This window comes from Trachypithecus francoisi, unplaced genomic scaffold (assembly GCF_009764315.1).
Source record: "Trachypithecus francoisi isolate TF-2019V2 unplaced genomic scaffold, Tfra_2.0 Lachesis_group10, whole genome shotgun sequence".
NCBI lineage: Eukaryota > Metazoa > Chordata > Mammalia > Primates > Cercopithecidae > Trachypithecus > Trachypithecus francoisi.
The window spans coordinates 76,862,447-76,868,119 of NW_022681455.1; the positions used below are offsets into that span (position 1 = coordinate 76,862,447).

Genomic DNA, 5,673 nt, shown 5'->3' on the forward strand with positions numbered 1-5,673 from the left:
GCTTGATTCGGTGCAAACTGGGGCTCCACGCAAGACCCCGGCCCACCCCGGAGGAAGCGGCAGCGCGGGAGCGCCCCTGCGTGGCTGAAGGCAAGATCACGCCCAAGGAAAACTCAAACCCAAACAAACATGTTAGGATTTAATATTAAAAATATTAATGTTTGATAATTAGGCCCTCTTCATTTTAATAGTGCATTCCTAGTGTGTTTAATATTGCTGATCACGAGAGCACTGTGACTCCAAGGCTCCCTGAGCGATGCAGGAGACGCCGGTTCCATATTGAGCATGCGCAAACTTTGAGGGCGGGGCGCCTGCGTCATCACCCTAATATACTCTGCAGCGAGGCGTATTCGACCGGGAGGTAGCGTGGCCGAGTGGTCTAAGGCGCTGGATTTAGGCTCCAGTCATTTCGATGGCGTGGGTTCGAATCCCACCGCTGCCACAACCCAGAGAGCTTCACTCTTTTTTTCTTTTTTCCATCCGTAAACCATCTCTTTATGTAGTCCTCTATGTAGTCCTTTTCCAACCTCTCTTCCTTTTTTCTCCTTTCTGATGTCTTTTTTTAAGCTTTAGATTGCTTATAATGGATTTTTTTTTTTTTTAGTGGAAGTGGGAAGGGAAGAGAAAAGGCAGAAACTGCAGTGCAGGCTCTTTCACTCTCTAGCCCAATACAAACCTCTCTTTCACCTACCCATCCAGCTCCCTCAAAACAAAACAAAAAACAAAACACGGCTCTCCATTTCCGGGGGAAAGCGTCAGAGCTAGCTTGAAAAGTTCCCAACAGCCTGTCTGGGTCTTCCCAGGGTTAGTTGAGGGTGGTTGTAATCATGACCTGAGTTAGGGAATTGGCGGGGGGGGTTCCCTTTCTGGCCTGCTCCATGTACTTTAGAGGGCTCCAGGGACCCCATAAACCTCTGTTGCCAGGTGACCCTGGAGTAGCAGGGGTCTGGCCATACATGGGGGTGCCAACCTTGAGGTCTCTGCTTCATTGATTCACCTCTTACTTGGTTTTCAGGCTTGATTTAGGGGTCCTCATTTATAAACAGTTGTTGAACTGTGAAGTGTTAGGCAGTACAGCATGCTAACCTGGCCCCTGAGAAGCAACGAAGTGACATTTAGCTGGGGCCTGAAATTGAGATTAGCCAAGTGAAGACTCAGTGGGGAGGATTTCCAAAAAGAGGGAACTCCTAAAGGACGAGAGTCTGCTAAGGCTGAGACGCTGTGAAGGCAATTGAGGGCAGCTGCACAGAGAGTGGTGGAGTATTGGCAACAGGTGAGGCTGAAGAGATAGGCAAAGAGGACCATGAATGCCGAGTTAAGGCTTTGAACTTGGTCCTTTCCCAAGGGCAATGGGAAACCATGAAAGGCTTTTGAGCTAGAGAGTGGCATGTTTCAATTTGAAATTTGAAAGTTCACCGGTTGGGCGTGGTAGCTCACACCTGTAATTCCAATACTTTGGGAGGCGGAGGTGGGTGGGTCACCTGGGGTTAGGAGTTCGAGACCAGCCTGGCCAATACGGTGAAACCCCGTCTCTACTAAAAATATAAAATTTAGCTGAGCGTGGTGGTGCACGCCTGTAATTCCAGCTACTTGGGAGGCTGAGACAGGAGAATTGCTTGAACCAGGGAGGCAAAGGTTGCAGTGACCCGAGATCACGCCACTGCACTCCAGCCTGGGCGATAGAGTGAAACTCTGTCTCAAAAAAAAAAAAAAAAAAAAAAAAAAAGAAAAGAAAAGAAAGTTCCCACTGGCAGCAGGGACAGGAGGTCCCATTCAATGCCTATTACAATTGTCTAGGAGAAAGGACAGTGGCTTGTACCACAATAGTGGCCGGGTGCGGGACAGGAGGAGTGAGTCAGGGAGACATTTTAGAGACAGAGTTGACATAATCCACTGATGAGCATGTCAAGAAGAAGAGGATCATGTCAAAAGTGATGCCCAGGATTTGGGTTTGGGTCATTCGATGGCTAGTTGTGCTTCTCCTCTCCCTGGGAGGGAACAGGGGATAAATGGAAAGCAGGTTTGTGGGAGATGATGACTTCAATTTGATTTTCATTGAGTTGGAGATTCTTGTGGGATATGGGGTTGAGTAGGAGGTTGGACATAGATTTCTGGAGGTCAAGAGGCACTCCAAGGAAATGATACAGATTTGGGAGGTATTAGAGACTGAGGCCATGGGAAGGGATGAACTCACCCAGAAAGAGCCTGCAGAAGGAGAAGAGGGGACAAGACAGAGTGCCGAGGGACATCATCTTAAAGGGAGGGCAGTGGAAGAAAAGCCAGTGAAAGAGACGTGAAAGAGACGGGAAAGGCCAGCCATATATGTGGAAAACAGGTGTGGTCTTATAGAGACCAAGAAGAGTGGATCAAGAAGGAGGGGGCGGTCAACTATGTTGAACACAGCTAAGAGGACTGGCAAAATAAAGACTGAAAAATATCTATTACGATTTATGAACAAGATCATTGATGATCTTAAAGTCATTTTGGAATGGGTTGAGGAGAAGAAATGGAAACATAAATATGGTCAATTCATCACAAAATTTGATTTTGAAGAGGAGAAGCAAAAGGAAGAGTTGTGGGAGGGGAAATGGGGGAATCAGAGGAGGATTTTTTTTTTTTTTTTAAGATGGGGTCTTGCCCTGTTGCCCAGGCTGGAGTGTAGTGCTGCAATCATAGCTTACTGCAGACTCAAACTCCTGGACTCAAGTGATTCTCCTGCCTCAGCCTCCTGGGTGCTACCACATCTGGCTAATTAATTAATTAATTACTTTTTTTTTTTTGGTAGATGCAGGGTTCTCACCATATCACCCAGGGTGGTTTTGAACTCCTGACCTCAAGCAATCCTCCAGTCTTAGCCTCCCAAAATGTTGGGATTACAGGTGTGAGCCACTGCGCCCTGCTGGGAAGATATTTTCAAGATGAGAGAGACTTGAGGATTTTTTAGATGCCTGGCATTGGGTTTACAATGGGGAATAGCTTTAGCACCCATAATGGAAAGCTTATGAGTTTCGTCTTGATGGTTCCTTCAAATCGACTGTGTCACCTTGGGCTGCCCGCTGTGACAACTCTATTTCCTGCATTTGTGATGCCTCTCCTTAGTGTCTCCAAGCTAGAACCTCCTACTTGCCCTTTCAGAACCTCACGGCTAGTGGTCTGGGCAGTCTCAAAAATTCTTACAGTGATTCAGTTTTTCTGTTGGGTGGGGATGCCACCTCCTTTTCCATTGGATAAAGAGGCTTGAAAGGAAAAACGCTTTCTTGACATAGTGATCCATGTTGTCTCCATGCCCAGGGTTTAGACATCCTGCTTCCAGAGTGTTAGGGAATAGATGAGTTGGACAAATCCAGAAAACAAATAAATTGATTCTTGGCTTTTGGGTTTTCAAAAGCTGAGGTTTGGCACTAGTCAAAAGATCTAGAAAATAATGTGAGCAGTGTGACACTGTTTTTCCTGCTCGAAGAATAGATTTCCCAGGATTAGCAGGGAGAAGAAAGAGAGGAAGGAAGTGAGTTTGGATGTAAGCATGTTATCGAGAGGAAAGGAAGCCCCAGGACTGCCAGCTTCAAATGGTCCGAGGTTTGTGGCTCTGAGAGAACGAGACCAATCCCAGAGTTCAACCGCAAGCCTTGGCATGGCCAGGGTGTAGAAAAATAGAAGTTACCACGTGTTGTGTTTAGGCCAGTGGGGGCTTAGGTGGTGCTCCTTCAAATTCCCCCAGCTGTAGAACAGAAACCCCCACCCTCCTCTGCTCTTTGGAATGAGACAAAGCCCCAGTTTCCGTCATCTATAAAATGAGAATAATAAATCCTATTTAAGAGTGGCTCTAAGAATTAAATAAGATCATATAGATGAAAGCCCTTTCACACTGTCAAGCATTAAACAGACATAAAGGATTATTATTGATCTTTCTTTTTTTTTTTTTTGAGACAGAGTCTCGCTCTGTCGCCCAGGCTGGAGTGCAGTGGTGCGATCTCGGCTCACTGCAAGCTCCGCCTCCCTGGTTTACGCCATTCTCCCGCCTCAGCCTCCCGAGTAGCTGGGACTACAGGCGCCCGCCACCTTGCCCTGTTAGTTTTTTTTTTTTGTTTTTTTGTTTTTTTTGTATTTTTTTAGTAGAGACGGGGGTTTCGCCGTGTTCGCCAGGATGATCTCGATCTCCTGACCTCGTGATCCGCCCGTCTCGGCCTCCCAAAGTGCTGGGATTACAGGCTTGAGCCACCGCGCCCGGCCTGATCTTTCAAAAATTATATACACACCTACAATTCAGCCTAGCAGAGAGGAGCATACATTTTTTTTTTAGCTCCTTCCCAAACTGCCCACCTTGTTCAGCAGAGTGGGACATACGCTGCTGTGGCCATGTTGGTTCTGATGAGCCCATTCCATCCCCTCCACCTCAGGCTTCTGATGCTTTTCTTCTCTGCCAGTCCCACGTGTGCATATTATGATCTATAACTGGTTGTACTGACACACTGATGTCTTGGTACTCACAACTGATAACTGACACCAAGATGATAGGGGGCGAAGTTTCTGTGGAGAGCAGGGCTAGATTAAGAAGCTTTGTGACCTTAAACTTTAAAGATTACGGTGATCACCACTACCTCTAATTAGTAAATAGAAACAGTACTAAATCATAAAATGAAACCAACTAAACTCTATTTTTCCCATTATAGCTTTATTGGTACTTCATCGAGACATCCAATTATTTTAAAAGTTCTTCTTTTTTTTTTTTTTGATGCTCTTTCTGGTACTAAAATCTGTGCTTAATGTGCTGTCATCCTCAGACAGGAACCCAAAAAGGCCAAGTCGGGCTCGGCAGAAGCTTGGATCCTGGTTTTCCCCCAAGCCCTGGCTGTCAACACAGATCTGTGTGAATGAGAAGCCCAGAACACTGGGTCGGGGTGGATCGAAAGCAGTGTTACCAGACAGAGCAGCAGCCGACGGCGCAAACTCATACCAACTCCACCCCAGCCTGTATTAGCCCATAGCGACGCGGCAGCCAGGCTCTGGGGAGAACCCACCCAGGAGGCGGACCTGAAAAGGGGTGAAGCCGGAGAGGGAGGGGGCAGGGCCAGGACCCAATTACACTCGAGAAGGGCGGGACTGGACCCAGAGGGAGGAGCAAGGCCAGACCCAAAAGGAGAAGCCAAGGGGTGGGCTCCAGCGCACGGGGAGGACCAGAAAGGGGGCGAAACCAGAACCGGGGAGAATCTGGGGGCGGGCCGGAACTGGGTAGAGACTAGGAGAAGGTCTAGAAGGCGGAGGAGGCTGTAAGCCTTGGCCCATGTCAGTAACCGGGGCAGGCCGGAGGAGGAAAAAAGCGGCAGGGCCAGGGCTTGGAGGGAGGGACACGGACGTAGGCACGACTCAGGGGACAGGGCGGGGGCGTGACCAGGACTCAGAAGGCGTGCCCAAACATGGAGGGAAGGGGCGTGGCTATGACATGGGGCGGGGTTAGGCCTGGAGAGCGGCTTAGGACTAGGCCCTGAAGTCAAGGGGCGGGGAAGAGGCGTGCCCAATTTGAAGGGCGGGTCAAGGGCGCGGCCAAAACATGGAAAGGGACTCGGTGCTAAGCGTCGGGGCCGACCAGAGGCGTGGCCAGGATTCAGGGGGTGGAGGGGGAGCGTGCCCACTTCGGAGGGCGGGGAGGGACAGGGGCGGGGCCAAACACAGGAG

General features: G+C 48.9%; 1 non-coding gene across 1 annotated transcript; it reads left to right on the top strand.

Moving 5' to 3' along the window:
• The first annotated feature begins 360 nt into the window (after positions 1–360).
• Positions 361–442, top strand: TRNAL-UAG. The gene has a single exon. It is a non-coding gene; the product is annotated as a tRNA-Leu (tRNA).
• Positions 443–5,673: the final 5,231 nt, after the last annotated feature.